At 42.7% G+C, this 22,951-nt stretch overlaps 1 protein-coding gene across 1 annotated transcript in view; it reads right to left on the bottom strand.

The window, feature by feature from the left end:
- CARMIL1 (capping protein regulator and myosin 1 linker 1) overlaps positions 1 to 22,951 on the bottom strand; it is a 1,545,633-nt gene that overhangs the window by 858,102 nt on the left and 664,580 nt on the right. The window lies entirely within an intron of this gene.

Here is a 22,951-nt window from a genome sequence, read left to right as displayed (position 1 = left end):
GTGCCATACTAAGATGTGCATATTCAAGTGTAATATTAGACAGTGTACAGAGTCGGTTGGGCTATAGTTCTGAAGGAATTTAAGGCACTGATGGCTATCCTAACAAGAAAATATAGTGTAATCCATATCCAGAAGGAATAGACACTTGTAAGGGTGGCAGTGGTTAAACACATTGCCCTCATAACACCAGAGCTTCTGGACCCTTCCATCATCCAGCTAGGGGTACCTGGAGACGATCAGTAAACAATATGCAGCCCCAGTGTCAGGGGTCAGAAATGCGAGAATGGCAAGTCGATATAGTTTTCTCACAATTAGCCATTTTATTGAACAGTAAAGGTGGGATAAACCCCTAGCATTCCTTAACCGAACAAACCTAAAGCTAAGGAAAACTGACCTAATGTCCAAAAATCTCTGTCCCTTAGATTCATACATACAACACAATCATAAAAGGGTTATCGGTCTGATCAAACTTCACAAAAGAACATTTAGATGCACAAAGAGAATTTACAAACACAAATCCTTGTATCCAGAGTTGAATTCCCTTCCCCTGGATCAAACCAGGATGCTTCCAACAAAATGTCAAAAAAGTAAGAAAGGGCTTGTAATGGCCAAGTTCCACTCAAAGTATGACACAAAGTTCTGTTTTCAATGGCCAATTTTCCCTTCAAAATAGGACATAAAGTTCTGTTAATTCCATTTGATTATAACTTGGCAACACAACAGTCTTTTTGTAACATAGGCTTTCTCACTTCTCAAGACAATGGTCAAAATGTCCATGAACTGTTGCTAAATAAGCCAAAAAGAGTTCTTCTTTTGCAGCACGTTTTTGACAGGATGCTTTCAAAACAGTTCAACAAAAGTGCACACGGGCAAGAGCCACTTTCGTTCTGCCGCAACCTTACCACACTGCAGCAGTGTAACTTCTTTTCTTCCTGGTCCACTCGCCTGACAGGACTAAACACTAAATGTCCGTTTTCTGGTCTACTCGCCTGCCAGGATGAAACTCCTACAATCAGTACCAAGTGGTAAGGCCAACGTCCAACTTTCCACAATTTTAATCTGCAATCGGGAAAGCTACATCAACAGCTGCTTCATTATTGACGATGCATTTGTGCCGACAGGCACTGCCAAAATATGTTCCTCACCCCTTGATAATTGGCAACAAAGAGGGCAACTTTAATTACTTCCTTTCTGCAAATCCCATTCATTTTGTTTGAATATTCTTCCCTGTTGTCTTTGGTAATGGAGGTTAGAATATTCTATTTTACTTTGCTTCAATATTGCCCCCTTTTCGTTTGGACAATGGTGGTTCCAATATTCTGTTTCACTCTGTTTCAATATTGTCCCCTTTTGGCTTGGACAATGGTGGTTACAATATTCTGTTTCGCTCTGCTTCAATATGGTCCCCCTTTGTCTTGCACAATGGTGGATATAATGTTTCCTTTCACTCTCTTAATAATAAGGATTGCGCTTAATTGGCTTCAACTCATTAGTTCCATATTCAAATCTGACAGATTGAGCCTGTGGTCGATTCTGGAGTGTCCTGGGGTTACCCAAGTAAGGCCAACTCGCTGGTCTTGCGCATCTCTCTCCCTCCGGCAGCTAGCTTCTACACCGATTCCTGCTGCGCACTCTCTGTACTCTGCAGGTTTCCCGAACTCGGCCACACGTTTGACACAGCGTCCTGCTTCCACAACAGCAGAGGCTCCGTCTCCTGCAGCTTTCTCTCACCTCTGCTGCTTCAACTGACTTTTACTCATTCTGCTTCACCTGATGGTTTGCACCTAAAGGGCCTTATATATGTAAAGTTCCCGCTCAGATGTTGGCCATCAGAACAACTAAACTGCCTACTTCAATTCTGAACCTTTGAGCCCCTCTTCCTCGTCCCAGTACCTAGAGTATTATGGAACTTAAAGACCCCAATGTTCGGTTTTATTTTAGGCTTCTTCAATTGGCTTTGTTCTAATGACTCACAAGATGTACATTTAAGGTACGTTTTAAAATAAGTCAATGATTGTTTTTTGACCTCACAACTCGAATAAAATGTAGAGTTATTAAAACCACAAGTAGTATTAATTCCTTGATTTTTACTTTGATGTTTATCAAAAGAGGGTTTCACTCTTTATGTTTAAAGGAAGTATGTCAGGATAAATATTACAATGACAACAAGCAATCAGATAATCAGGTATTAGGGAATTCTCCCTCTCAGGAGATGATGAATATCACGTTCTCCCTGATGGAGCCCTCAGATTCCCTTGATGGCCTTCTCCTCCCATGTGATCCACATGGCTAATACCATCCCCAGGATCTGGATCAGGTAGGGGCTGCCTTCCCGTGGCAACATGGGAGGAGACTTTAGGCTGAGATTCTGTGAGGAGTCTGCAGGATTCATCACACTTTCCCGACTTTGCAGAAACAGACCTAGTCGAGACTCCACCGTTTGAACTTACTATCCCTGCTCCCAGTGCTAAAGTCTGTGGTTGACCACATGACCCATGCGACCAGGTCTCACCTTTTCCTATTCAAGGGGTAACTATGTTCAGCCTGTTGAATGTCAGATTGGCAAAGGGTATTAATCAGAGTGTGCTTGACCTGCACTCTTCCTTCTCCCCATAATGGTCCCCGTTATCCCTTCCCAGAAACTCTGCTGTTTCCAAGCATGGTAACCAAACTTGTATCTAAATGCTTAACTGCCAAAGTCCTTGTATCTTGCAGATTGGTTCCTAGTGGCACTGTATGCTACACACCGGCCTCTGGTGGCCTAGTATCCTGCACATTGGCCTCAGTGGCTCTGCATCTTGCACTTTGGTCACACAATGCTCTGTATCCTGCATATTCATCACAAGTAGTACTGAACATTGCAAATTGATTTGAGTGGCCCTGTGTGTATTGCATTTTGTTCACTAGTTGACCCCCGTTTTATATTTGTGTTGTTTGCGGCCCTACTAGTGCACTTCTGCCAATCCACTTCCTCCAAACACCATGCATTACACAATTATCATTCTATTACTCAAAGCGCCCTACTTACTCATTTTCCCCTAGTCTCTAGGCCCAATCTGACAGAACACCCTGTACTACTTCCCTCACTAGCAGACCCCCATCATTCTACCTGTCCCATCACCCTCAAAAGGCAGTGCCATCAATCACACTCCAACCTGATCTATTCTCCTCGCCAGCCCTCTCAAACTCTGCTCTCTCCTTCCGCCAACTCCTCCCACTCTTACCCTTGGTATACAGAGTGCCCAATCACTTTCAAAGAAGACATCCTTATTCTCTGACCACTTTGACTCCCACAAATACCTAGATTGTGGTCATGGCCATCATAGAAACCGGGATTGCCATTCCCAACACTGCTTCACTTAATGACCCAAACACTGATTCTGCTACAGAACCTGCGCTCGAGAGCTAAAATATTGCCTAGCATACAATGCACCCTCTAACCTGACACATGGCCCATTGTCTCTTCAAATGACAGCTGCCTCATTTCTTTTTACCCTATTGCCAATATCCCTAAAGAGTAGCTAAATGCACGGCTCTACTATTTCCATGGTGTGGCGCTAGACAGAAACCACACCCCATGCATAAAGATTTCCCAAAGTTGCATGCATGGTTACATAGCTTAATGTCTTCTTGCTGATGTACACTTCTGTGGGTTTCACCTTCATAACATTGGATTGGCAAGTGGCTACGGCATTGCCCACTGAATGAGTAACATACGTGGGAGCTGGTTTGAATACTACCTCTCCAACATCTTTTTGGAATTGTTTTCCCACCTCCTACCTTTCCTCCCCACTTAAAAGGCCCCATTCTGGAGAGGAAATTACAGTTTATCAGCAAACACTGCATCTTGTAAGCTACTGAAAACCTGGTACCGGTACATGTTATGTCCCTATGATGCCTGAATGCATAATCCCGGCAATAAATTAATGCATCAACCTGGAGTTGAGCATCAAGCTCCGGGAGCTGTAAGGTGCTGGGTATACCATTATGGGAATTGTGGAGACAAAGAATGAAGAGACTGACCAAGTGGTGCCATGGTGATTGCTATACACCTTTATTCAAAAGAACGATAGACCTATCTGTTCTTAACTCTAATGGATTTCCCTACCTAAACTAAAGAAACTCGGGTACTCATCAGGAAATCTGTAAGTCCAAATCAAAGGCACCGTCCCAGTCACAAAGGCTACTATGCTATCCCTGTCACTACAACAAACAATTATAAAGTTGTGGTTCTGCCAGTGAACCAGGAGAATCACTCCCTTCTCCTAGATGTAAAGTGTCCCAAAGATGTCAAGTTGTCTCAAAATAAAAGTTCCATAAAGTTCCAGGCTTTTTGTGACACACCAACAAAACAAAACAGTTCTACAGGAGTTTCGTGGGCTAGGAGAATGGCTCCCTTCTACTAGCTGGTTCCCCAATGTTCCTTTGCTGTAGGCTACGAAAGGCGGTCTCAGCACCGTAGTCGAACCCGACTGTCCACCCACTACAGGTCGCGCCACCTCCTTTTATCCTCTCGAGGTTCACTTTGCCATTTCACAACTGACTCGTAAAATGCTTCTCCGGCGTCCCTCTATATATTCAGCCGTACAGGATTTGATGCGGGCCCCCTTGGTCACTGGGTTTTCCTAAAACATCTCTCAGCATACCAGAACTGCAAGGGTCACGGCCGGACAGGTCAAAAGAACACAAAGGAATCAAACTTCTTCCAACTTCACTTAGGTTTGCAGAGTACAATCTCCTGGATCTCGCTGGCATCCTGCCGGCTTACCCTTTCGCCTCTCTCTCTCTCACTCTCTTTAGTCCCACTCCTGTTTCAATTTTATATGGTATGTTCCTCTCCAGTGCAACGTCGGTTTGATTGACAGAAGCTGTGGGAACACTCTTCACGCTTCTCTGTAATGCTCTTGTGCTCTACTTCGACTCGGTCTTTTCAACATTCAATAAAGCGGTAGTTTGTCTTCCTTTACTGTTCTTCCTTCCAGTACTGTTAAAAGCAGTGCTATAATTAGCTAATCAGTTTACCTTAGGCTTTTAAACAAGATCACGAATAACAGACTTAGAAGAAAGAATATGATCACAGTACACATTAGCACTTTCCAAATACCTCTTAATATATCTTATAGGCTTCAGGGTCTCAAGGGAGCAAGAATAAAGGAGCCCCATCATAGGATGAGAATCTTTACCTCTAGAAGGATTTGGCATTATTACTGCCTTGTGGGGTTAATAGTTAGAGAGGCCTTGTCCCAGACTTGTGTCCTTGTCCCCAGGAGGGGAGTTCCTCCCCATGAGATCCTCCCGCATGTTATCACAACCAGAGGGACTATTGGTTAGCGGCCTCGCCTCCTGGAAAGGTGCTTCCCTCTGGGGAGAAGTGATGCTATCTGATGGTTCGTCACAGAATCCAACAATGGCTAATCATCCTCAGTAATGCCCTAAAGCAATCTGGCATTTATCACCACACTGGTGGGAAGGTGCATTCAACAGAAGAAGATAATCAAGCATAAAAACAAGTAGCTTGATTATGCCACAATCAGAAGTCGAAGTGCAATATAATGTATGTGTGCCTTAAATTTTATCTGAATAAAGGCAACATTGGATCATTCAACATGCAGGTTGTACCTGCAAACATGTGCAGGTATGTGGCAAACATTTGCTGATGAAGCAAAATGTCCACCAACCCCTCCAGGTTCAGTGGAAACAGCATTGATAACAAGAGGAAGAGGAACTTCCTGTAATATTTCTTTAGTGGAAGGGATTGTTAAAGTCCCTTTCGGCATGCCATAGTTATGAGGCAGACATCTGTGATTGTTAGGCATCTTTGACAAACACATGTTCTTTCCACATGATCATTTGCAATTATGCCAAAGTAGTAGTATACGGTCATGTAAAAAAAGGGGACTATCCCTTATAGAATGCTAACTCTTTAAGACACAATGTCTCCCAGATTTGCTTGATAAAAGTGTGTTGTGACAGAGCTAGCATTTTGGCCCTGTCAAGAGGGCGTGGGGGTGCCCAACCCAGCCCAACATGCATGCCTGAGTGCAGGCAGGGCCCCTCACACCCCTTCTTACCGGCACTGATGGCGGCTTCTGGACCGCAGACGAAGCAGCAGCCCCAGGAGATGCAGAACGAGACGCCAGAGGAGGCAAGGCGGCGGCTTCCCTTCTGCGGGGCCTCGCGAATGGCGCAACACCGGCTGCAGGCCGGAACAAGAGCAAATGCTGCACCAACTGGTGCTGTATCCTTCACAGCACCAGCAGGCTCCAGCAGACCCAGTCTGCTGGAGTCTGCAGCCAAAAGGGAGTCGCCTGTAGCCCACCAAGGAATTTTAACTTGCCCCATGAAGGCCTTGAACCACTCTGCCACTAGGGTTTGGGGTTTCTTATGGAATAAAGGCCCCATAGAGGCCTTTATCCACTACACCACTGGAGATATAATGAGTTTTATTAATTATAATGAATTATTTTAAAAGCCCTGCAGGCCTTGAGTAGTCCAGCGTCCAAGGATGCCAGTGGGGTAGCCATTTTAATCCCTCCCATGGCCATCCCCTGTCACACCCCCTGGAGCCAGTTAAGTGATTGGACAGGGTAAGTAGCCAATCCTGGGAAGTTGTGTGGTATTTAAGGAGATGTGTGTGGGTGTGCAAGTGTGGCTTAGTTGGGCGAAGACAGGAAGCGGTGGAGGACGCCCGAGAGACCAGAGGAGGCGAGAGCGGAAGGAGTGTGGAGGTTTTTGTTAAGGAGGGGGTCTGTGGAGCGTTTGTGTGAGGGTGGGGAGAGTGTGAATAGCAGAGGTAGCGTAGGAGTAGTGGAGTGGAGTAGAAGTAGTGGCCGAGGCAGTACTAGTAGTCAAGAGTAAAGGTAGTAGGTGTCAGGAGTAGCGAGTGAAGGACATACATAGTAGAGTGGTAGTCAACAGAGAAGGGGTGTGCCAGGAACCATATCCCTGAGTGTTTTAGAGAACTAAAGGTAGTAGAGCGGTAGTGGTAGTAGCAGAATAAGAACAGTAGTAGAGGTAAAGCAGGAAGAGTGATAGTGAGTGGGAGAGTAGGAGTAGATATTGTGCGAGTGAAATTGAAGTTATAACTAAAGAGAAAAGAGGCGGGAAAGTAGAGTGAGAGAAAGGAGGGACCGGAGTAACTGAGGTAGAGCGATAATTGGAGATACAAGCGGTAGCAAGAATAGGAGTGGGAAAGGAAGTAAGATCGAAGAGTGGAGGTGGAAAGGTGGAATGAAAGATTGGAGGGACAGTGATGTGGTGGAAGGAGAACAACGCAAGAGAATAATATAGGGAAGGATCAGGTGCAAGAGGGTGGGAAATGGGTGAGCATGACTCTGGATGAAAGAAAGCACTGTTCCCTATTCCCTGAGTACTATCCAATGACAGGAGAGGAAAGTAAGAAGTTCCCTAGGGAGCCAGGTAGACATCGACTTAGGACAAACACCAAGTGCAGACAGAGAAGAAAGACAGCTAGGAATTACTGATCTGAGAGTTACTAACAACCCTGATAGGGGTGTCAGGGCTAGGGAGGTGGGCACCAAACCCGGGGAAGCCTAGAGAGGAAAGGGCCGGCTATAGCACCAAATATCCACAGCCCATTAGGCCCAGAAGAAAACCAGCCACTTTGACCAGCAAAAGTTTAACAAACACCATTGGATTTTTAAGACTCAGCTATGCACACTTGGGGCAGGGTTTAGTAGAAGAGTCACCTTGAGAAAACCTATTTTGCACCCCATGCATATGTTTGTGTGTTCATATAAGTGGGTCGCTTCCTATTGGTACCAAAGTCCTCAGCTGCACTGCATAAAATAATACGCTGGTGGTACGCAATGGACTTATGTAATTATATTTCTATGTGTTGAAATTCAGTGAAGCTATTACATATCTTTATTTTATACTAAACTGGTAAACAGTAGTGTGATGATTTTGCTAACCAATGCAATTGACACTTAATCAAGAAAAAACAAAGTATATAGTAAATAACCTTTTATTAAATGTATTAATCACACCAAAGGTGTCTGCGTGTATTTGGAGCATCGGCCTCCTAGTCCCCTAAACGTTTCACCTTTGTTGTTTCAGGTCAATGAGCATACAGGGTCCTTGTACTCTGGTTTGTGTGTAATTAGTTTACACAGAGAATGATTTAAATAGGACAATCTACGTGTTATTTAACGTAAACATCATTTTTTAGCTAATGAGATGAGATATGGCATTTGAAATCTCAATAACCTTCTAAATGCTCTACCAATTAAGTCTTTAAACTAAACTCTGAAAAGAGGCTGAATGCCAATCAGTAGTGGTATTTGCAAAACAAAGCCCCTGATGCATTTCTAAATCCAGAGAAATGTTAACAAAAGCCTTTACTATGAGCAAACGGAAGAACCACAAGCACCAATGTTAATCCAGGGCATATATGCCCAAGAGCAATACATGCGTGCTTCATTGACCAAGGAGCTCTTGTGCAAAACCTAAGATTCCAGAAGGGAGCAGGCACCACCAGTACATGCCACCACATAAGACTCAACAGATGCGACTTCAAACAGTTAACCCCCATTTCCAAGCTCTTGTAGACACAGTCAAACTAATGTATGTATTTTTGTTGGAAGAGTTTGAATTGGAATTTTAGAGTTGAATCTTATATAATAATCTTACGATGTCTTTGCATTTGAAATTGAGCATGTGCACAGTCATCCTGAACCAGAGACCAGGCTAAAACTTGCAGCCATTTTATCCTTGCATCTGAAGCCAGAAACTGTTTGAATTAATATTTATGCTTCAAAGTTACAAACATTTTAAATACTGGCCTGAATTGAACAACTCCATCTCCTAAATGACTATAAGTCAGGGTTTCGCCTAAAATGTAGCATGCTCTCCAAATCATGGATAAGAGGGACGCATGCTTCCTCATCCTCCTTGACCTCTCGGCTGCATTCAAATATTGTCCCCTGCATAATTCTCTTGCTGCTTGCTGACAGGATGGGATTCTCGGGCACTGTCCTAAATTGTTTACCTCCTACCTCTGAGGCAGACACAAGGCTGTCCAGATTACCTTGTTGGGTTCTGACTAACTCCAAGTCTCCTGCGGAGTCCCCCAAGGCTCCATCCTCTCACCAATCCTTTCTAAACTTTAAATGGGGACTCTCGGCACTTTCCGCAAAGATCCCAATGTAGCCATCCACCAATACGCAGATGATACCCATTAGTACATGAGAGTAAACAGCGCGCAGGTCATCATTCGTCTCCGCGATTACCGAGCCATCATTCAGTCCTGGATGTCGACTGCCTACCACAAACTAAACCCATCCAAGTCTGAACTAGTCCTCATCAGTCCGCCCACTAAACAACAATTTGTCCAACTATGGCTCAATTATGTGCACCTAGAAGGATTTGATCCACAACTCTCAGACTCAAATCCTAAAGATTCATCATTGACAGCAATATGTCCTTCTAGAAACACATAGTTAGGAAGGCCCAAATAGCCTCGCTCAGTCTCTCTACCCTTCGAAAAATCAAACCCTTCACCCTGCGGCAGGACTTCCGGACTGGGAAATGCTCTCTGCACAGGGCTCCCAGCTAACTTGGCTCCCCTAAAAGCAGTCACCATGCTGTAGCATGTCATATTATGGGAGCATGGTCCTACGCGGACTACATTGGATTCCACTCCAAGCCAGTAATGGTCAAGACTGCATGTACCATCTACAAAGCAGTCACAAGTAGCACACCAGCGTACCTGGTGGATAAGCTCCTCATATCTGGTGGCACATGCTCCTCACACAGCAACTCAACCAACCGGTTTGAATCACAACTCATCCGCAAAGAGGACGGGCAATCAAACCTTCTCTTGTCATGCACTCACCCGATGGAACTCGATCCCGGTGTCAGCTCGAATGCCCTCACAATTTGGCATTTCGCAAATATCTCAAAACATGGCTCTTTCAACAACACCTGACCAAAGACAAATTCCAATGGTCGTTCATACTGATGCACAGATCTCACAGTACTGCGCTACTGTTAAAAGATGCCAGTCCAAATGCTGGTCCACGCTTTAAACAAGAAAATAAAATAAAACCTTTTTAAAAAGAGAGTGTGAGGGTTGTGAATACTGAAATGGACCCAAATACAAGTGTGCATGGTGTACGCAATGATTCAAGCATAGAACTACTTTATCAAAGAGAAATGTGTCCAATATAAAGATCTGAGGTTAGTTTAATGTTCTCAAAATGCTCTTTGATTTTATGCAAAGCAGACTGGAACCCTCATGGGTGCGATTTGTCCCCTTCATTTTTCTGGTAGGGTATTTCAAGTACAATAGGAGTATACACAACTATTAATTGTTTAATACTCGCCTAACCACCAACGCTCCCAACATTCCAGGAAGCATGGAAACAAACCTACAGGGGATAGACTCCCTAATTAAGTTCAAACCTCTTTCTTAATGAATTAGAGCGTAGTCATCCCCTAGGCTAAGAAAGTATAGAGAAGACATAGAAGATTTGCTGTTACAAGACGGAGGTCCCTCACTACCATGGTGTGCTTTCATTAAGGACATTTGTAGCAGCATTGGCTGCAGTGATAACTGGAGCATGCCAGAACAAATGAATAACCAAACACAGCTTATTGTGAGGAGTGCTTTTAATGCCAAAGTCCATGAAGATGTAATGGCAAAAATTAGAGGATCTACTTAAGGGCATATTACTTGGCAGCTCAAATAAGGGTTCTCAGGGACTGGCAGAGGGGTGACCGGGATAAACCATGGAGACCTATGGATAGGGCGGTTGTAGTTGAGCAATTGGAGGGAGTGTTGTGGAAACCAAGGACAGATAGGTCACCCCAAATGTACATTAGTAAAATCACCTTGACCACAGGGGAAGATTGGGACACCGCAGCCTCACGGGCCGATCTCGCCTCCTTGCCCTCCCCGTTCTCCCCCTTATTTGAAAATCCACAATTTACCCCAGGCTGCAAAACGGTAACATTTGACAATTGGTGTCTAGGGGGTTGCCGGATGGTTCGAGACATGTATGATGGGGGCAAGGTCAAAGAGTTTGAACAATGTAAAACAGAATTTGGCCTGGAGGAGGGACATGGATACAGTTACATACAGCTGAGGCATTGGCTATCCCACCCAACAATGAAGCTGGCAGGCTCACGCCCCCTAACCCCATTTGAAAAATATCTGGACACGCATGCGGCGGATAAGGCTCTGATGGCCGAAATAGATAAATACATCAACGAGGGGGAAACCCCCCCGAATAGATCATATATGAAGAAATGGGAAACAGACACGGGTACCGCAATTGATGAGTGGGAGTGGCACTATTTATGGGCCCAGGTACCGAAATTAACCAAGTCCCTCCAGATCCAAGAGACCTGGCTAAAGCTGATGTTCCAGTGGCATCTAATCCTGGTCAAGCTGAAAAAGATGTTTCCTCAGACTCCCCCAAGCTTGCTGGAGGGAGTGTGGGGGGGGCGGGTACATGGGCTCACATATGGTGGAAATGTCCGAAACTGGACACGTTTTGGGACCACATTCAACAGGCCATAGAGCAAGTCCTCAGAACTAGGGGCTGTGGAAACAGGGGGCTCAATATGATAGGTTTGAACCGAACCCTGCTTGACATCCCCTCGAAAACTGGCCGCAAGCTGTATGTCATAATGATGATTTCTGCAGCAATGGTGTTGGCGCGAATGTGGAAAAAGAAGGACCCCCCCTCCCCAGGAACATGAGTGGGTCGCAAAATGTGGTCGATGGTCGCCATGGAATGGCTCACATAATCAATACAAGGTCAACACATGCAATTTGCAACCGATTGGGCGGCCCTTCAGGCTTATCTAAAGGAGGGTGCGCGCAGAGCATGGTGCCCCAAAACTATGTCACTAGTTGGAATCAACGACACCCAAGAAGACTCCGAGAAAAGGAGGCCATGCAGATGCAACCAAGAGCAAATATATCAAAGGACTTATAAACCGCCGTTCATCGGGGCCCGACTGACGTTCATCAGAGAGGGAAAAGGCCAGCAGTGGAATCCTGGAATCTGGGGGGATTTGGAGGGCGGTTTTCTGTTGATTTTCTGTTGATTACCTGTTTAAATGAAAAAATGTCAATAAAATCAAGTTGGGGAAAAAAAATAGAGGATCCGAGAGTCTCAGAACCTATTGAGAAATAAAGTAAATATCTGGCTATGAAAAGTATCTAGACAATTTGAGGCCCAAATATCTGAGAACCCCATATACCAAGCTCAGAATCAGAATATGGCCCGCAGCTGTACTACTCAATAAATGGAATAGTGCCAATACAAATAAATGCATCCACTGCAATAAAATTAAAAGAGCAAATCCACATTTTATGCAAATTTGTCTGCTGTATTTGGATTTGCGGAGAAGGTATGTGAAATCACTTTTTTTAGCATGATCAATCAGGGGGACGGCACAAGCCACTGCATTATAATTATGATATGATTTGTTGGAACCAAGGCAGGGATCTACCACCCTCTGTCTTCATGGGGTGTATGGTGGCCTCCCGCTATACCTGCAACTCGAGCACAGACCATAATCTTAGCCAATACTGCACCGGTTTAAAAACAATCTCACTGTCAATCGGTCTAAGGCCCAATTCCAGTTAAGCGGGTACATTCTAGCATGGTTTCGGCAGACCTAATAATTTTTTCAGAAAGGATCTGTTGACCCTACTCACGTTCTTACTGTCTGAGTCTCCCCACATTTCAGCCCCATACATTGTTGCAGCCCTAGCCTGGGCTAGATACATTGTAACTGCTGATGTAATTGGGCTTTGCCCATGTGAGTCAAAAAACCTTAGGATACCCCCTCCATATTTTTCCAATGACAAGCTGGATTTCTCCGTCTTTAAGGACCAATTTCCTTGGTCATTGAACCTCACCCCCAAGTAATCACATTGTAGGACCTGTTCCAAGGGGGTGTTGTCATAGGCCATCCAGTATTTTCTGAATTTTGTGAATTTTGACCTTAACACCAACAGTTGTTTTTTTCCATATTAATCTCAGGAGTAACTCGTAGCAAATCTCTAGAAAAGTCTCCAGAGTAGTCATAAGGCCCTTCACAAAGGTGGACAATAACACTGCATCATCTGTGAAAAGTAGGATCGGACAGGCCTCCCGACACAGCTTGGAGGGGGGGGGGGATCTAAACACTTGAACCTGACATGTCGAACCACCTCATCTATGTATAACAGGAAAAGCAGGGGGGCCAAGATTCATCCCTGTCCAACACCTCTTAAATTCAAATGGCTGGGCTAATTCCCCCCCACAAACCCCACGTTACTGAAGCAGTATTGTTTGAATACAAATGGATTATGATTTGTAAAAGCCCCTGTGGGACCCCTCTTCTGTCCAAGATTGCCCAAAGTTTAGCCCTGGAGACAGAATCCAATGCGGTCCTGAGTTCAACGAAGGCCGCAAAGATCTTCATCTTTCTCAGGGCCATGTACTTCGACATGATCAGCTGTAGGTGAAAAGCTTGGTCCATTGTGCTAATCTTTGACAAAAACCCAGCCTGTAAGTGGTCAATGACATTACACTGGCTAACCCACTCTTGGAGATCTGAATGGATTGCTCTAGTAAAGATTTTCCCCACCCCATCCGTTTGCGATTTTCTGAAGGTATGAGAACATAGTACCTATACCTCGTGTTATCACTTGCAGATAAACATTGATATATGATGATTGATGCAACCGTAGTAATCTAGTGTTTATTTATATGCAGGAGCCGTACGTGACTTGCATTACACGCGGCACAGGCACCAGATAGAAATTTTACAGTGGCATAGTCGTGGTCATCATAATGCCAAAACTCTTGGTAAGATACATTTTTTGCTTTCATCAAACGCACAATTACGTAAGTAGGTAAGCCTCATAAATATTCTTCATTATGCATTGACGAGTGGATACACTGACAGCATAGCCGTGCATATTATCTCCATGCACGACAGAGAAGTTTATATAGAACGCATGCTACATTTACAAAGTGAGCAGGTCAGTCGAGATATCTCCATTACATGTATGGGAATTACACTATAGATAATGCTGTATATGTTACTTACCACATGTTCAATATTTAATAGTATTCCTTTCTACTTTTCTTTTCGGTGCAACTTTCATGGCCATTCCACAATATGTATATATGATTGCAATACATATTAATGCATTACATTTTTTCATTATACAGTCATGTAACTTGGGGTAAATGTACAACGAACAATACCATCATGATGTGTTTGTTCAAATTGCTTTGCTGACATGACAACTAATTGGAATTGTGAACTCTGAAACACTGTGAATTTTTTGACACATGGTTCAAATGGATTTCTAATTGTATATTTTTTTATTAGTTTTGCTTTGTGCATACTATTATAAGGATTTAGAGATTCTTGATAAGGATCTAACAGGCCTTGATGAAGGACAGTATTGTCCGAAATTCATTGGCTCTTATTAATGCATCTGCATAATTGAAGAGAACAACTACTTACTGATGAATTTAATTGAAGAATACATTATAACTTTGTGTGAAGAAACATAAAACTGTGTAATTTATCAAGAAAAAAGAAACCAATTCTTGGCAATTGGGAGTGTAGCCCACACTGCTGGCTTATTAGCCAAGGTCCTTTTTACATTACACTGGCTAACCCACTCTTGGAGATGTGAATGGATTGCTCTAGCAAAGATTTTTCCCACCCTATCTAAAAGGGAAATAGGTCTAAAGTTTGCTGTATCCTCCCTCCCCCATTTTATAGATCAGGATTATTGTGGCATTTTGCCATGAAGGGGGGGCCCTGTTCAAACTAAGGCGGGTATTGAAGAGGAGCCTTAAAATGGGTACCCATACTCCCATTTAATCTTTTATTAAGCCAATAGGCAATAGGTCTGGGCAGGGTGCTTCGCCTACGTCTGCGATGAAATGTATTTACATATCTCCCCCAGTTCTAAAGAAAGGGGGCTATAATCATCATTCTATCCCTACTGGGAGTAACACTCCCTCTCGATCGTTTTGTCTCCACTCCCATACAGATCCCTAGAGTGATTCAACCAAGTATTTGACTTATGTCAGTCATAACCGCCCCTCCTGCCCCTCGTTTGATCCACTCTCTATTTTCCAAAATGTGTGCAAGTCCCCTTCTTCAACTGCTTTCTGCATTCTCTCCCATTCCGAGCAGACATGTCCATCTTTTTTAGATTTTAACAAGCTTTTGTAAGAGGCCCTAAGCACTCTTAAGTCGGTTTTGTCGAGGCCATGTTTTTTTTAAGCAGCTCAATGTCAGATTTTGCCAGTCCACAGTCCTCGTCGAACCATATCTGGGATTCTATTGCATGTTTTTTAACTTTTTTACTAGGCTTTGTGACAAACGGTTTTATAGTCGAAACTACCTTATTGAAGGATGAGAGGATAGCGGCGTCCCTCATTTCCATCATGGCTAAAGCTTCAAGGGTGGGGAGGATTGCTTCATATGTGTGGGGTTTCAATTCTCTACCCGCTGCTTAGATGTACCGTGCAGGTGCACTTGGAAACTTGGGGTGTTAAGGGGGGCCTCCCCCTGTCCGCTCATGCAAATGAGCTTCAGTGTCAAGGGCTTGTGGTCACTGCCCTGGGTACTCATGACTTCAAAGTCATTTGTCTTCCACCAAAAATTCACTGAAAAAGAATTGTCTGAAATATCTGAAGTTCCATTGGGTCCGTTTAAGGTGGGTTTTGACGGCTGGTCCTTTGTAAAGAGGCCATTGCAAGCACTAAGCCCCAAACTCAGTAGCCTGGTAGCACAACAGGGTGAGTTCTACCCAGTAGGGGAGGGACCAAGGATGGAATGTCCCAAGCCTCATCAAAATCATCCCATGCCCCCTCAAGATCTATTAGAGGTTCAATTTGGAGAATGAGGACGCTCAAGATGGTTTCACCTTATCCTGGCTCAGTCTTGCTTCTATTCTTTTCCCCAGTTTCCTCGATGGCATTATTTGGGTTTTACACGTTACTACTTAAATATTGAAGTCAGTGCAAATAAATTTAGTACGAATGATATAGAGGGCCCAGAGCATCCATGTGCAATTTTTAAAATACCAAGAACAGAAGATCGAGTAGGTGGTGGGAATTTTGCTGTTGAGATGCATGGAAAGGATGAGGTAACAGAGTCATTGTTACCAATAGGTTTGAAGTACTTGAATGAGATAAACATAGTGATGACAGTATAAAAGACTGGAAATATTGAATCTGAAAAGTTGTCAGAACTGTTAAACAAGTCATTAATTGTGGAGGGTAGTTCTCTGATTGAGAACCAAGGAGTCAAATTTGTTTCTGATACAGGGACCAAGATAGCGGAAAGTATGGTGGTTACAAAGGTGGGAGTAATAGAAGGCCTTTACCATTATTGTAAAGAAACGCAAAGTGAGATGAAGTTAAGAAATGTTCTTAAAGAATTATAAAATGATTTATATGTCAAATTAAGGGCGAGATGGAAAAGGTCAAGAAAGGGATGATGGGCCAGTTGCGCCAATGTGATTTATGAACTGAGCAGTTAGGATATAGAATCCACCATGATATAGTAATATAGTTGGTACTCCCAGTGAACCCACTAATAAGGATCCTAAACACATTGCACCTGCTGACTGTTTTGAACAGATGACAAACAAAATATCTGAAAAATCCTTTGTCCAACCAGTAAATTATGCGATTGACAAATATACACAAAATCAACCACCACCCCAGCCGAATATGCCAGCAAAATCTAAGTTTGTTGGCAATGAAGGAGATCCCAATAAGCAAGTTAAAAAACAAGCATTCCCTTATGCATCGCCCCAAAATCTTATATAGATGATAAATGTCCCAGAATTTACAAAAGGGTTGCGCGGAATAGGTGACACATTGAAGAACACATGTATCCATTGGATACGACATAAGAAAGGGTGTTGTGCAGTGATTACAAGTGATATTGTTAGCTGTAGACGTTTACCTTCATCAGTTGATCTGCATTTTGCTTATATTAGGATTGAATTACTTAATGGTTTTCTGGCATCCAGTATGCTAGCACTTGAATGTAGGACATTCCCACCAATGTGGTCATCAATAGAGCTTTGAGTATTAACCCTGCGTATTAACCCGGATGGCTATCGAACAACTTTGTAACTCAGAAAAGGTTGAGAATATCGGGAGTAGACCCCCATTCAATAGTAACAAGGGAGTTAACTGGAGGAAAGAGCTCGGAGCAAATAGATAAATATCAGATAAGTGTGACAGAGTCAGATGACCAAGGAGGAGACAGTCAGCAAATCAATTCACATGATATGCTGGAAGGGGCCCAAGTTGAGAAACCCCAAAGATATCAGAAAACTGTAATTATGGATGAGTAGAACAGTTTAAAACTCTTAACCTGAAATATCTCCGACTTCTAAGAAAAGTAAGGCAACACAAGATCATTTGTTTTCAAGAAACCTGGGCTTCTTTGCCAATAGGCATACTGAGATTCTCCTTAGATTAAAGGAAATACAGGGGGAACAAGTGGTGGTGTAAAGGTATGGTTGAACTCTAACCTAAATACACAGGTTGAAAATGTTGACACAGGATCAACAGATATCCGATATTTAGCCATTACTATTAACTTATTAAATGTAGACTTAATATCCATTTGTTTAATGTTTATAATCATCCTCTAGGAACAAATGGAATGTCAACCTTACAAAAAATTGGATTCAATTATCGATAATATTGACTCTAACTATAAAAGTAAATACCAAATGATTCTAGCTTGGGACCTCAAGCTTCAATATGAACCAATTCAGGAAAAGGTTAGAAAAAGGAAGGGAAACAGGATGAGGAAGATCTAATTTGGGGAATCAGTGATTTCAACAAGACCCAGCCGAAAAGACAACACCAATTGGCCCTACATGTAGCTTAAATATTGTTTAAGAGTGGACTATGAGCATGCAATGGTAGGTTCCCAAAAGACAGATTGGGCAAACCAACCTTCAATAGTAATGAAAGAAGTAGCCATATCGACTACATATTAGTCAGCCGAAAGGATTGGCCACTTATTAAGAATTGTTCAGTCATTGCTAGATCAGAAAGGGACCACAATCCATTAGTATTAGAACTGGTACCTAACACTGAGACTACTGCCACAAAATGTGATATTGATACCAGAGAATCAGAAAAACATTTGAGATCGGATTCTATACATGGCCCAGCTGTTTGTGGGTGGGCTGCTCCCATTGGTGGCAGTGCGTGACTGATTTGCATATGGCGGGACCCCTTTTGCAATGGCACAGATGGGCTAACAACAGTGGTGTGGAAGGTTGCCTAGAGTAGTGCCTGTGGTTCAGATTTATTCAAAACTTCCCACTCATCACTCTTTTTGTTATAAATTAAATGAGAATTAACATTTGGATATAATCGAACTTAGGAATAGAAGAATAGTCTATAAAACCATAGTACAAGAAAAAAGGAAGAAACATTCACAGAAGAAATGGTGGGCTTTAACTACGGCAGCTAAACAGAAAAATACAGTTGCATTCTGGAAATTAGTATCCAGGGGCCTCCTAAGTGATGAGAGCATTTGTTTGGAGGTTTGTTTTACTAGGGATGTATGGTCGGAACATTTTAGGAATGTATATGCAGAAAATAGAAAATTTTAAATAGATTGCACACCAAATATTGGTGGTATAATTAGACTTTAGTTGTTAATAGAAATTACATTATTTTAGCTAATAATGCTCAAGTATGTAATAAAGCACCTGGACCTGATAAAATAATTTTTGAGATTTTAAAGACGAAATTCTGATCTGAGTGGCTTTTTTAAATGCTTTATTTAATGCCATCTCAGCTTCCTCAAGTTTAGCTGCATTATGGTTAAAAGCAGAAATTGTACCCCTGTTCAAAAAAGGAAAACTGGGTGATCCAGCTAACTACCGATCAATTGTATTACTAGACGGGGCAGGGAAAATCTATGCAAAGTTTCTTTGTAATTTTAAGTAACTATAAGGAAGAAAACAATATACAAGGACACAATCAGGCTTACAAACAGGGATTAGCACAATCAAACAGGATTCATCTTATTCAACAATATGTTTTCTTTAAAAAAAAAGGTCAAGTTATATGTCGTATTTATATACCTTCAGGAAGTGTTTGCTGGGATACCAAGAAGAGCCTTATGGAAAACTCTGGTTGAGCTGAATATACCACCTCCTCTCTTGAGAGCCATTATTACTTTATACAATGATAATGTGGCTACCGTTAGGTGGAATCTAGCTGTGAAACCTAACCCCACTGTTGAAGATTGTGTCCAAACCCCCTCTCTTTTCCTTTTGTTTATTAATGACCTAATACAATACAGTCTAACTGAACCTACTGATGCTCCTACCTTAAGTACAGAAAACAATACCAATTCTTCCATTTGCATGCGATGCAGTTTTATTCTCAAAAACTCTGAAGGATTAAAGAAACTGTTTTTCGGATTCAATAAGTACTGCAACCAGAAGGGAATAGAAATGAATTGGTCCAAGACTAAATCGGTGGGTTTTTAAACTAAAAGGCTAAAACCACCCAAACCTACTATGAAAACTGAAGTATTGATCCAGCGGAAACCCAGTAAATAGAGATATACAATTATTTGGGTGTCAGTATGTGTAGCAATTGCTCATGGTACCAGCACATTTCCAAAGTTAACCTGGTACTAACTCGCTATTCAATGGCAATAACAAAGTTCCAAAGTCTTATTGTAATAGGGCCATACATCCAACAATTGGTATCTATAAATTACAGGTTAGACAAGCATGTCTGCATGGAGCCGAAATATGGGGCCATCGAGTAGTAAAGAATTTGACTAACCAAAAATTCTTTAACTAAGATTTTGGGGCTACTAAAAAGTACACCATTTGCATCTCCCCACTGGAAACAGGGTTTCAGGAATATTGGAAATGGGGTTGGAATAATGCCTCTTTGTATTGTGTAAGGTTGTGGGGAAACCAGTCTGGTGAAATATAAAGAGGGATTAATGGACGTATAAATACAGACGGAGGTAGGCAACTGTCTTGTTGTAAATATATAAAAGTTGGCAGTAAAAATGAATAGCAGTGACATTTGGGATGCACCTGATTGTTGTAATCGGCAAACTAAACTATGAAGTTTGGAAAAATTTAGAACATATGGAGAAGAGTATATTTATGGAAGATGTACGCAAAGCTCTTTACTCCGTATGCGTTGTACAAAGAAGAAGGTTTGGGGTTAAGAAAGATATCCTGACATTATGGAACTCCCACTTGCCGGGACTTTATATGTAACATTTCGCCTGGGGATTTTACTGTCGGGTATATTGTTGGAAATATTGAATCCTATTATCTCAGGTGTGTGCTCAAATTGTCTGGATGTACAAGAATATATACAACATTTCCTTTTTGTTTGCCCATTTTATAAGATATTGCGACAAATGTACCTGAAACCTATGCTAAATGACTTTAAAAGAAGGACTTGGCTAATGCTGAAGACTTTTGCAAAACAACAAAGTTCCATAATGTAGTTTTTGCAGTGTCTATGTTTTTATATGGATTATGGTTATGCCGTAAGTGCTTTTTATAGGACCTTTATTACATCATATCTGCACTGCACTTTATTCGATATTTCCTTGCTGTGTTTTCTTTTCTTGCTTAATGCATATTACAGTGTGTTGTATGTGTGTAAGACAATTACTTAAGGATACTTTAAATGATACTTATAAAGTGCATGTTCTTAAATATCTGTATCCCTCATTTACTATATCACATCCCTACTTTCCACCATATACCTTGGACCCTGACTAAGCCACACAGGCCCACATACCAAATGAACAGCCCCTATCTAATATGCACTAACACCATCAGAACTCTTCCACGAGCTTGCATAACAAGTCCCACCCGCACCCCGCTCACACTAAGGCACTTTAGGCCCACTTCTGGATATACACAAATCACCTAGAGACAGGCATAGTTGTACAAAGGGCCTGGATACGGTGATGAATCCTACGGACTCCTCACTAATTCCCTGCCTCCCAAGTCTCCTCCCAAGAGGCCAGGGAAAGGTAGGCGCTTTATGATCCTGACTTTGGGGGTGGTGTTCTGTGGGAGTATCACCTGGGAGGAGAAAAGACCCAGGGGAATGAGAGGAATCCATGGGATGAAATGAGGTATTTGTCTTCCTACAGGGAGGATTGCTCTTCAATGGCAAAGTGAGTAATGGCGTGTTGTAACAATCATATTGCTGTTCCACCAGCGACACGTTTAAATAAGAGTGAAAACATTCACAAACTCCTAGGTCTTGGAAGAAATGAGAACCCCTCTAAAACTCAGGAGACCTGTAAAGCTGAAGACCTCCCTTACACCCAGAGGTACAGTCAAAGGAAACTTGTGATCAACAAAGGCTTAAAAGAATTGCCTTTCCTGTTCAATGCAGGCTAATGACTAATCCTTCGACGTTCCTTTAAAGAATATTATAAGGAACAAACTGGGGTTTAAAAGTAAAACAATAGAAATAAGGAAACAACATTTTCCATTAGGGACTTCAGGTCACATAGTTCCCTAAGTTCTGGGATGAAGAAGAGGTCTGGAAAGGTACAAGGTTACAGGTGTAGTGCTCTCATTAATGCAGATGATCAACACCTGAGGGAGACAGAGAGGCTTAAAAGGCCCCTCAAGTGCAGGCCATAAGATTGTTGCTGTTGGAGAAGAGTAGAGGAAGCAAGAAGTCCGGGCAGAAGCTGGAGGAGAGAGAAAACACCGGGACCACTGCATGGCAGATATTACCTGCAGGTCCTAAAAGGGTCTTTTTGTCTCTGGAAATCTAAAGTGCAGAGGATGAGCAGCGTGGAAGCGTGAAGGAGGCTGTCTCGGGTGGCTGGCGTGCACCCAAGGGTCTCAAGGCTCTCTCCCGTGGCTGGTGTGCACCAGTGGGCCTCAGAGCAAGAGGACCTCCAAATTTTAGGTGGCGTGGGTGCAGGCTGACTAATAGAAGCAGTTTGCCGGGTCGTGAGGAGGCACAGCAGCAGAAGTCATGTGAGTGGTGAGGGGAATGGAGGCACACGTCTTACCCGGCGAGTTCACAAGCTAGTAGAGACCCCGGAGCGATCCTTTCCCAATCGTGTGTCAGAAGCAGGCATTGAGTGAGTAAGCGACGCTCGCGTAGAAGTAAAAGTAGTTCAGAGACTTATTTTTAATACTGAACGATTATAAAGCAGCACTTGTGTATCAGTGAAAGTGATTCCCAAGTTAATTCTGAATACCAAAGTATTGTAAAGCAGCAGAAGCAGCACTTGCGTATAAGTAAAAGTGATTCTCAAGTTCATTGTGAATAGCAGCAAAAACCTATTATAGCAAAGCCAAATGACTGTAACGTTAGAGGTGGGAGGCTGTGGAAGACCCAGCAACCTTAGGGGGACATTTTTTGAGAGTTAACACTTACAAGCGTTATTATTATTATTATTATTATTATTATTATTATATTTATTGAGTGCAGACCTAGCTTTGAGAAGCAACACCGCGCTTTACAGAGGGATACACCAATACAGATACATAACAGATGTGCTTCACAAATGGTGTATAACATTACAGATGCATTACTGAGCGCTTTCAGTGCTAAGAACAGAACAGAAACACAGTGGGGGGTAGGATACAGAAAGGGACATAGGAGAGGTACAGCTGTTCCGAGTGGCAGGGAGGAGAGAGGCTGGCAGCATCTAGCGAGTCAGGTGGCGTGAGGGGCAACAGGATTGTCCAAGCCAAGAGAGACTAAGAACAAGGAAAATACAATCTAGCAAATATTGGCAACAGCAGAAGGGGGCTAATGCAAGCTCTGAAACCTGTTTCCCATACTTTGTACAACAAATTCTAAACGTTGGGATAAACGCACATTGCCAAAACCAGGGGGAAGCAGAAAGAGACCCTATCCCTGTCAGTCTTTGGTTGCTGGTG

The sequence above is a fragment of the Ambystoma mexicanum genome, chromosome 5p (genome assembly GCF_040938575.1).
Source record: "Ambystoma mexicanum isolate Mex_15411 chromosome 5p, UKY_AmexF1_1, whole genome shotgun sequence".
Lineage (NCBI taxonomy): Eukaryota > Metazoa > Chordata > Amphibia > Caudata > Ambystomatidae > Ambystoma > Ambystoma mexicanum.
This window is presented reverse-complemented; position numbering and strand designations above follow the sequence as displayed.